The sequence below is a fragment of the Euprymna scolopes genome, unplaced genomic scaffold, assembly GCF_053919585.1.
Source record: "Euprymna scolopes isolate OS-2025 unplaced genomic scaffold, ASM5391958v1 sca1, whole genome shotgun sequence".
Classification (NCBI taxonomy): Eukaryota; Metazoa; Mollusca; class Cephalopoda; order Sepiida; family Sepiolidae; genus Euprymna; species Euprymna scolopes.
The window spans coordinates 376,631-386,476 of record NW_027633102.1 but is presented as its reverse complement, the minus strand read 5'-3'; the positions used below and the strand labels follow the sequence as shown (position 1 = coordinate 386,476).

Genomic DNA, 9,846 nt, shown 5'->3' with positions numbered 1-9,846 from the left:
CCGATTCCACGGACATGGTCCTTTACGAAGAAGAGAGAACTCTTCCCGGGGCTCCCGGCGACGTCTCCGGGCTCGCTTGCGTCACCGCGGTTTCGCCCGGGAAGCGACGGGCGCCGCCGACATCGCTGCCGACAGCGTCGCCACCCCCGGGCCCTCTCCGAGTCCGGGTTCGGGAATATTAACCCGATTCCCTTTCGACGGGAGGCCGGCCGCTTTTTTTTTGTTTGGGCTTTTGATTCGATTCGATTCGATTCGCTTTCCTTTCACCTTTCATAACGGATCCGGCGCCTTTCGGGAAGACTTTCGCCCGCGTCTTAGGACCGACTGACCCGTGCTCGACCGCCGTTGGCACGGAACCCTTCTCCACTTCGGTCTTCGAAGGTCTCGTTCGAATATTTGCTACTACCACCGAGATCTGCACCCGCGGTCGGCTCCACCCGGGCTCGCGCCCTAGGCTTCCGTGCTCGCCGCGGCGCCCTCCTACTCGTCGCGGCATCGTTTCGGCGCGAAAGTTCATCGCTCCTCGCCGCGACGGTCCGGCATCGGTCCGTCGCTCCAGCGCCATCCATTTTCGGGGCCGGTCGATTCGGCAGGTGAGTTGTTACACACTCCTTAGCGGATTCCGACTTCCGTGGCCACCGTCCTGCTGTCTATATCGACCGACACCCTTTCGGGGATCTCATGGGCGTCGCGTTAGGCACCTTAGCCGGACGTTTGGTTCATCCCACAGCGCCAGTTCTGCTTACCAAAAGTGGCCCACTTGGCACTCGCATTCGAGGTGACCAACCGCCCAGCGAAGCGTGCTGCGGCGGCGGGGCCGGATGGGTCGGCTCCGTCGTTCGGGAGAGTCGGCCCGTTCCACCCGTTCCGAGTTCGAGAGTAGGTCGAGGCCGTGAACGGCCCCGGGGCCTCCAATCGTTCGCTTTACCGGATGGAATTGCGACGATCGAGCGCCAGCTATCCTGAGGGAAACTTCGGAGGGAACCAGCTACTAGACGGCTCGATTGGTCTTTCGCCCCTACACCCGGTTCCGACGATCGATTTGCACGTCAGAGGCGCTTCGGACTTCCACCAGAGTTTCCTCTGGCTTCATCCCGACCGGGCGTGGATCGCCATCTTTCGGGTCCCTGGTCGCTCGCTACGCCAGAGTCGGCCGAGTCGTACTCGGAAAAAGGGGAAACCGACCCGGGGGTGATGCGCCCGCGCGCAGCGCCTAAACTCGACGACAAAATAGGACTAGTTCAAGCCGCGGGATCTCACCGATGGGCGGAAGGAGGATATGGAAGCTGGCGCCCGGCAATTCCCCTTTTTGGATGATGCGCCGGTCCCCTCTCGGGGAGGAGGGAAAAACAACCGCACGTCAGCCACGAGCCTTCCCTCTCCTATCTCTCTCGGGAAGAGAGAAAAAAGGAAAAGTTGCGGGCACCGCAGCAGCGACGGCGGAAGGCCGAAAACGCCGCGCCGGCGGGATCGGGCACGGCTCGGAGGCGGGTGAGGCGAGGAGAAGACGACGGCACGAGACCGACGACACCCCCCGACGACCCCCGGACGACTTTGCCACGACACCTCTCCCGATCGACGCCCTCCTACACGCTCTCTCGCTTTCGCTTCGCCTTCGGGGTTAGTCAGAGGTGGCCCTACGACTCGCGAACGGCCAGGACTCCTCGGTCCGTGTTTCAAGACGGGTCGGGTGGGTTGCCGATGCACGTCGCTGACCCGGGGTGGCGGGCGGCTCGAGTAAAAAAGCGTCGCCGAGCGACCTCTCCGGAAACGGAAACGGGCGCGGGCGGGGTTGCCCCCGACAAGAACCCGAAACGTCGGCGAGGTGCGTGACGGCGAGGCCGCGCCAGTCCTATCCCGCCTCTCATCGCGCACGCGCCCGAGACGGTGGGGCGCCTAAGGAGCGACACACAGAGTGCGTCGCCCGCACGCGACTTCCGGCGGGATCAAAACGGACCGGCTCGCCACGTGTAACGGATCGTGTCAGATTTCCTCCGTTCCCGGCAGAAAGGGGCAGTTACGTTCGCGGGCCCGACGGCCGGTGGCCCCCGACTTCACAAGGTGGGAAGACGGGGGTTTTCAGGGTGATGAAACGCCTGCCGCCTACGGAAAAAAACCCGCGTGTTCGACCTGCACGCCGGGAACGGGTCGCGACGACGGACCGGAGGGGAAGTGCGTCCGGTGCCGGCCGCGCGGAGGTCGCGCCGAAGCGCCCGCGCCATGATTACGCCGAGCGATGATGAAGGGGACGGGTGCAGCGGAGTCGCGCGCGGAGGGAGCAGGAGGAAAGAAGAAGCGGCGGCGACGGATGCGGCGGGTTAGGGCCCGGCGGCAGCAGCGATCGAGAGGACGAGTCCCCTCCGTCGCAGCCAACCGACGCAGCCACCTACCGACGCCGCGGTCGTCACCACGTTTCCCTTCCCGCTATCCACGCGGCCCGTCTCCTTCGTCGGCGACGCGGGCACAAAAGCTGGAACCGCGGGGAACGAGTCCCCCGCGGACACGACGAACGACGACCTGTGCCGCGACGGCCTCTCTTTCAAGAACACACATCGAGTTTGGGCTCGAGCCTAGGCAGCACCGGACTGAGTCCCCCCGCGATCGCGGTGAGCGGTCCCACCCGTTTACCCCTGGGCGGTTTCACGTTCTCTTGAACTCTCTCTCCAAAGTTCTTTTCAACTTTCCCTCACGGTACTTGTCGACTATCGGACTCGTCCCGGTATTTAGCCTTGGATGGAGCTTACCACCCGATTTGGGCTGCGTTCCCAAGCAACCCGACTCTCGGATCGAAGGCCGTCGCTCGCCGTCCGCACCGAATGGGCCTGGCACCCGCCGCGGGCGGCCCCGATCGAGGGAACTCCGAACTATGCGAGACGAAAACGAACGGCTGCCTTCGACCCATGCGCCACACGTCCCGAAGCCTTTAACTTGCGACGGGATTCGGCGTTGGGCTTCTCCCGGTTCACTCGCCGTTACTAAGGGAATCCCGGTTGGTTTCTTTTCCTCCGCTTAGCGATATGCTTAAGTTCAGCGGGTCGTCTCGTCCGAGCCGAGGGCGGCGGTTTTTAGTAGAGTGTGGTGTTTGGAGGAGAGGAATCTCGATCGGTACCCTCCGTGTGACGACGGCTGGCCGATATAGCGCCCGTCCGACCGAAAATGAAGAAGCCAACAATTAAAAAAAAGCGTGGGTCCTCCCCATCCGACGTTGCGTTGCCTACGACGCGGCCACCTTTTTACGGTGCGACGGCCGTGCTCGTCGCGCTGCTCGAGGCGTCGCTGAGAGACACCTTCATGAGGCAGAGAGCGAGACGAGCAGGCGGCGCTTACGTCGGCAGTCGGTTAGGTCGGTACTTTTTTTTTGGTCTCCCTTCGGCTGCTTTCGGACAGACTCCTCCTGCTCCTCCTCCACAGTGTTTCTTCACGCGGTCGAAAAGGGAAAAGACTCCGCGGTCTGCCAGCGGGAGACGAAGGAGGAGGCCGGAGAGGGTTTTAAAAAAAAAAAAGACATTGAAAGGAGTCAATTCTTTTTTTATTTTTCTTCCCCCTCGTCACTCGCTCCTGCGACGTCCCGGTTACCACCGTGCCGAGGACCGGGCGGGCACGGGGACGGCAAGATGTCGTTTCGTTAACGGAGAAAGACATGTAACGTTCCGCCTCTCGACCGGACGTGGCCCCGAGACAAGGGATCTCGGGGCCGCAATGTGCGTTCGAGGTGTCGATGTTCACTGAGTCCTGCAATTCGCATCAGTTATCGCGGCTGGCCGCGCTCTTCATCGACGGACGAGCCGAGTGATCCCCCGTCCAGGGTTCAGCACTTGGTTTTTTTATATTAGTTTTTGTTTATATAGATTTAGTAGTGTGCGAGGAGGTCTGTGCGAGGAGGCGTGACGGCATTGCAATGTCGCGAGTAGTTTGTTTTTTTAGCTAGCGGCGGTGGCACAGCGGCTGCAAAAAAACAAAAAAAACGATAAAGCGGCGACAAGGCAAAGAAGAAGCGGCCATCACTTGCGGTGGGCGAAAAAACAAACAGGTGGTAAGACGCGGAAGCAAGCAAGAAGAGCTGGGGCTTTAAAAACCTCCGCGTCACCACAAATCTATCTCTCGCTCCGCCTTTTATAGGTTTGTTTGCGCGCATTCGAGGCGTTGACGCCGACAGACAGAGGAGGTAGGCCGGAAAACAACAAACCAGTCTCGAACGGGAAAACGGTAATGATCCTTCCGCAGGTTCACCTACGGAAACCTTGTTACGACTTTTACTTCCTCTAAACGATCGGGTTCGGTCGTCTTCTCCAGGCATCGAACGCCGAGGCGTAGATGCACGAGTGTCGTGACGGACACGTCGCGCACTGCCCGGCGGCGTCGTCGGCCAGATCCGAGGACCTCACCGGACCGTTCGATCGGTAGTAGCGACGGGCGGTGTGTACAAAGGGCAGGGACGTGATCGACGCGGGCTGTTGACCCGCGCCTACCGGGAATTCCTCGTTCACGGGGTTGGTTACAGGCCCCGATCCCTATCACGGGAGGTGGTTCAGAGGTTTCCCAACCCTCTCGGGCCGGGGCGAAGTCCCCGCTGATACCTCCAGTGTAGCGCGCGTGCGGCCCCGGACATCTAAGGGCATCACAGACCTGTTATCGCTCCGCCTCGTGTGGCTTTCTGCCACCCGTCCCTCTAAGAAGTGCGTGAGAAAACCGACCCGGACCCGAGCGCCACGGAGGACGCCGAGCCCGCCGTAAAAATCACTGACATCGGCGCACTAGTTAGCAGGCCGGAGTCTCGTTCGTTATCGGAATCAACCAGACGGATCGCTCCACCAACTAAGAACGGCCATGCACCACCACCCACCGAATCGAGAAAGAGCTATCGATCTGTCAATCCTACCGGTGTCCGGACCGGGTGAGTTTTCCCGTGTTGAGTCAAATTAAGCCGCAGGCTCCACTCCTGGTGGTGCCCTTCCGTCAATTCCTTTAAGTTTCAGCTTTGCAACCATACTCCCCCCGGAACCGAACTCTGGTTTCCCGCAGGCTACCCGCCGGGTCATGGAAGCGAACGCCGGCGGATCGCCGGTCGGCATCGTTTACGGTCGGAACTACGACGGTATCTGATCGTCTTCGAACCTCCGACTTTCGCTCTTGATCGAGGAAAACGTGCTTGCCACACGCCATCGCTGCAGTTCGTCTTGCGACGATCCAAGAATTTCACCTCTAACGTCGCAATACGAGTGGCCCCGACCGCTCCCTTCGATCATTGCCTCGCCGTAGACGGAGACCGACAGACGTAGACGAGGCCCTCTTCCATCATTCCATGCTTATCGTATGCAAGCTTGAACAGCCCGCTCTGAGCACTCTAATTTTTTCAAAGTGAACGTACCGGCCGCCGCGGACACTCGGTTAAGAGCACCCTTGGAGGAGAAACCGCCGACCGCAACACGCGCGCAGACAAGACACGAAGCAGGGACTCGGAGCGGACCGGGGGGTTCAAAAAAAAAGAGGAACGCGCGGAAAGGGAGAGGGAGAGAAGCGCGGGGGTCAGAGTGCGGGGATGCGAATGAACGCACCCAAACACACACACGTAGCACCCCCCCGTTAGACTACTCCCGGAACCGAACCGACGACCACTTGTTTTTTTTTTCCCGGATCCCGATCACGACCTCCTCGTCCACCTCGCCGGCAGGACCGCGTGGCGGGTATGCTAGCGGTTGACACCGGCGGAAAGGGCCGGGAATGCGAACGGACGACCAAAGTCAACGACGGACGATGGCGCCGCCGCCCCGGGGCCGCTTGCGCGACCACGAACCCGAGTTCGGACTACGAGCTTTTTAACCGCAACAACTTTAATATACGCTACCGGAGCTGGAATTACCGCGGCTGCTGGCACCAGACTTGCCCTCCGGTTGGTCCTCGTTAACGGATTTGAAGTGTACTCATTCCGATCGCGGGGCCTCGACAGAGTCCCGCGTCGTTATTTTTCGTCACTACCTCCCCGTGCCGGGAGTGGGTAATTTGCGCGCCTGCTGCCTTCCTTGGATGTGGTAGCCGTTTCGCATGCTCCCTCTCCGGAATCGAACCCCGATTCCCCGTTACCCGTAGTAACCACGGTAGGCACTTAACCGACCGTCGACAGTTGATAGGGCGGACCCTCGAGAGACCCGTCGCCGGGCGTGAAAGCTCGTGCGATCGACCAGTGAGTTATCCAGAGTCACCAAAGCGGAGCGCGCCGCCCTATGAGCCCCGCCACCGAACGGACCCGCGAGCGGGAACGCCGACGACGGGAGGACGGAATGACGCGCATCGGTCTCAGTCTAATATGTAGCGCCGCGACCCGGAACGGCCGACGCGGGTGCCAGCGCGCGAGGCGTGGCGACGACGGCGCGCCGACCGATCGCGGCCTGTGTCACATGTATTAGCTCTAGAATTGCCACAGTTATCCATCGCCTCCGAGGAGGAATACGGTCCCGAGGATTAGGTCCGGTTCCTGAGCCATTCGCGGTTTCGCCCGTTCTAATGCGTGGCGTGAACTTACACTTGCATGGCTTAAGCTTTGAGACAAGCATATGACTACTGGCAGGATCAACCAGGTATCGTTGGAATTTGGGACTTTGTTTCGACAGAACGACAGACCGACCGACCGACCGACCGACATAAGACAGACAACTACAACGACGGGCACGTGTTTATTTATTTTTCGAGGGGGTTCGCCGTCAGAAGAAGCGCGCTGCCCGCGCTGATGGCCTCTTTTTTGTTTCTCCCCTGACTTGGACCGAGACCGAGACTCAAAGAACGAAAGCGACCAACGTCGACAACAACAACGACAACGGCACCCTTGACAGCGATACATACGACAAACGACAAGCAGCACGACGGCAGTGCACACGGACATCGAGGGTCAAGGTGCAGACTGAACTCGCCGAGGTCGTCGTCATCGTGGTCGCCATCGATTCCGTCTCGTCGTCGTCGTCGTCAACGTCCACGTCACAGCCGGCCGAGAAGAGAGAACAGACGACAGCGTCGACAACAACAACATCGACAACGGCACCCTTGACAGCGATACATACGACAAACGACAAACAGCACGACGGCAGTGCACACGGACATCGGAGGTCAAGGTGCAGACTGGAATCGTCGAGGTCGTCGTCATCGTGGTCGCCATCGATGCCGTCTCGTCGTCGTCGTCGTCGTCTTCGTCGTCGTCGTCGTCATCAACGTACCAACCGACCGAGACGAGAGAGCAAGCAACAACGTCGACAACAACAACGACAACGGCACCCTTGACAGCGATACATACGACAAACGACAAACAGCACGACGGCAGTGCACACGGACATCGGAGGTCAAGGTGCAGACTGAACTCGTCGAGGTCGTCGTCATCGTGGTCGCCATCGATGCCGTCTCGTCGTCGTCGTCGTCTCCGTCGTCGTCGTCGTCGTCGCCAACGTCAACGTCAACATCACAGCCGTCATCGGGGAGGAGCTGGACCAGGGCAGCGGCGGCGTAAATTTTCCCGTCACCTTCGTCGTCGCCTTCGTCGACCGACCGACCGACCGGCGTCGTGTTCGTGCTCGGAAAACCGAGGAGAGACAACGTGCACATGGCGCGTTCTCGCAAGCGGCTCCTCGGTCCGATTTTTTTGGGCGGCTTTTTCGAGCTTTTTTTTTTTTTTCTCACCCTTTCGTCCGTGCGACGGCGAACGTTAGGGGAAAAAAAAAAAAAAAAAAAAAACGACAACAACGCGGCGGACCGGGCGAACAACATCGTCGACACACACGACATTGACGACCGGTCCCCCTTTTCACAATCGCATCGAGATAAAAACGAACGAGTCCGATTCGAGCACCGAGTCGCGAGCGGGAGGACTGTCGGTGCAAGTATCGATCACTGACGTGAGCGCTTCGCCGGACAGAGGATGGCTCATCCGGCAGCCGTGCAAATCGACGGTATGGGAAGAACGAACAAGAAGAGCAACGACTTGATCGGCGGCTTGGGAACTGCGGACGGTGAAAACGGGTTAATCGACTGCGACCACGACTGCTCGATCGATCTTCTTTGGCGCTAACAAAGGTGGAGGTGGCGCAAGAAGGGACTAGCGCTATCACCGTCCACGTATCAGAAGATGCGGCGGCAGACGTCGACGCTTATGCGTTGTCGGACGAGAAGTCGCTGCAGCACGTGTACCGCGAGCGGGACGTCCAAGGTTTTGCCAGACGGAAAGAAATCGGGTGTCAGCGAACGTTCACACGGCTGTGAGATCGGACGCTGACAGGAGTAGGAGGCGGCAGGCAGGCGGCGGTTACGGCGGCGGCGCCTGCTGCTGCTCATCCTCCTGTTTGCTGCGGCGACTTCCAGGACGGGAGAGCATCGAACAACGTACGTATGGTTACAAGGGGATCAGGATCTACATAGTGCATCCCCCGCGGCTATTTTTGTTTGTTTGTTCGCTCGTTCGTTAATTCGTTCGTTCGTTCGTTCGTTCGTTACAATGTACGTTTTTCCGTTCGACGGCGGCAGAGAGCGGCGGCGTTTCTCCCTAATCCGGAGGATTTATCGGTCGCACAGCGATGGGTCGTTCGGCCGATCATCGAAAGATTCGCAGGTAGTGGTTGAATGGCAGAACGGCAGCAACAACAGCGGCGGCTGAGAGCGGCGAACGCTGAGGCGGAAGCAGAAGCTGCAGCAAACGTATCGGCTAAACATGGTGGACATAGATATGGCTGACGACGCGGGTACCACGACGACTATGGAACCAGGAAAAGGAGCCGTTAGTTGTTCCAACATATCGTTCGACACGTCGAGCAGCCCTAGGTCCACGGAGAAGCACACACACGTACCACGTATTATAACCTAACGACGATGAGCGGGCGCACGGTTGGCAGGAACGAAGGCGGCGGATCAAAACAAGTTGGAGCGCGGCGACAGCGATAACGGTGACAGCCCTAGGCGGCGGAGATGCCACTTTCTGACGCCTTTGCGACAAGCCCGTAGAGACGTTCCGGACCACCACGAGGCAAAGAGTCGCTGCTCCGACGAACCGACACACCAAAGTGTGCTTCCTACCGAACATGTTTTATAAAACTTTCAAACTGGAAAACCCCAGAAATGGTGTTGGTATTCGTCCAGACCCACCTCCGACACCTGAAAATGGTGGTCAAAAAAAACGTCGATTATACGAAGCGACATTTCTGGTCGGCGATTTTCCAGTTTTACGCCTACTGCCACATGGGGATGTCGGTAGGCGTCGCAAAGTGCCTTCTCGACGCCTAGGCACACCAGGACTTTGTCATTTTTTTCCCCCTCGACATTCCTGGTCCGGTCTATTCCGATTTTACACCTACCGCCATGTGGGGGTGGCAGTAGGCGTCGAAAAGTGCCTTCTCGACCGCTAGCGACACCACTACTTTATCGAGCTCTGGAGGCCCGCACACCGACCCGGGGGCCGCGGAGTCGACCCCGGGGGCCTCCTGGCGTCGCCGCCGCTCACTTGGACGCCTTCCGCAACCTGTGGTCCCGCTCGGGGCCGCCGGGAGCCTCGCCGACCTGACCGGTGTCGGTAGGCGTCTGGAAGCGCCCGGCCGACCTGGACGAGGTCCCCCTGGCCCCCGGGGGACACCCCTTAGTTGGATGGGGGTGCTGTCCCGGGCACACATGCAACCCGCGGCCGCCTACCGACAGCCCCCTTCGCTCGATCGCTACTCCTTTCCAACATATGTCGGAGAAGCCGGGCGGTTGTGAAACCCCAGAAATGGTGTTGGTATTCGTCCAGACCCACCTCCGACACCTGAAAATGGTGGTCAAAAAAAACGTCGATTATACGAAGCGACATTTCTGGTCGGCGATTTTCCAGTTTTGCGCCTA

General features: G+C 59.6%; 1 non-coding gene and 2 pseudogenes across 1 annotated transcript; all 3 read right to left on the bottom strand.

Moving 5' to 3' along the window:
- Nucleotides 1–407: 407 nt before the first annotated feature.
- On the bottom strand, nt 408–1,669 carry LOC145273285 (large subunit ribosomal RNA; annotated as a pseudogene).
- A 1,982-nt stretch (nt 1,670–3,651) lies between these two features.
- On the bottom strand, nt 3,652–3,809 carry LOC145273357 (5.8S ribosomal RNA). The gene has a single exon (XR_013866350.1). It is a non-coding gene; the product is annotated as a 5.8S ribosomal RNA (ribosomal RNA).
- A 398-nt stretch (nt 3,810–4,207) lies between these two features.
- Nucleotides 4,208–6,578, bottom strand: LOC145273441 (small subunit ribosomal RNA; annotated as a pseudogene).
- Nucleotides 6,579–9,846: the final 3,268 nt, after the last annotated feature.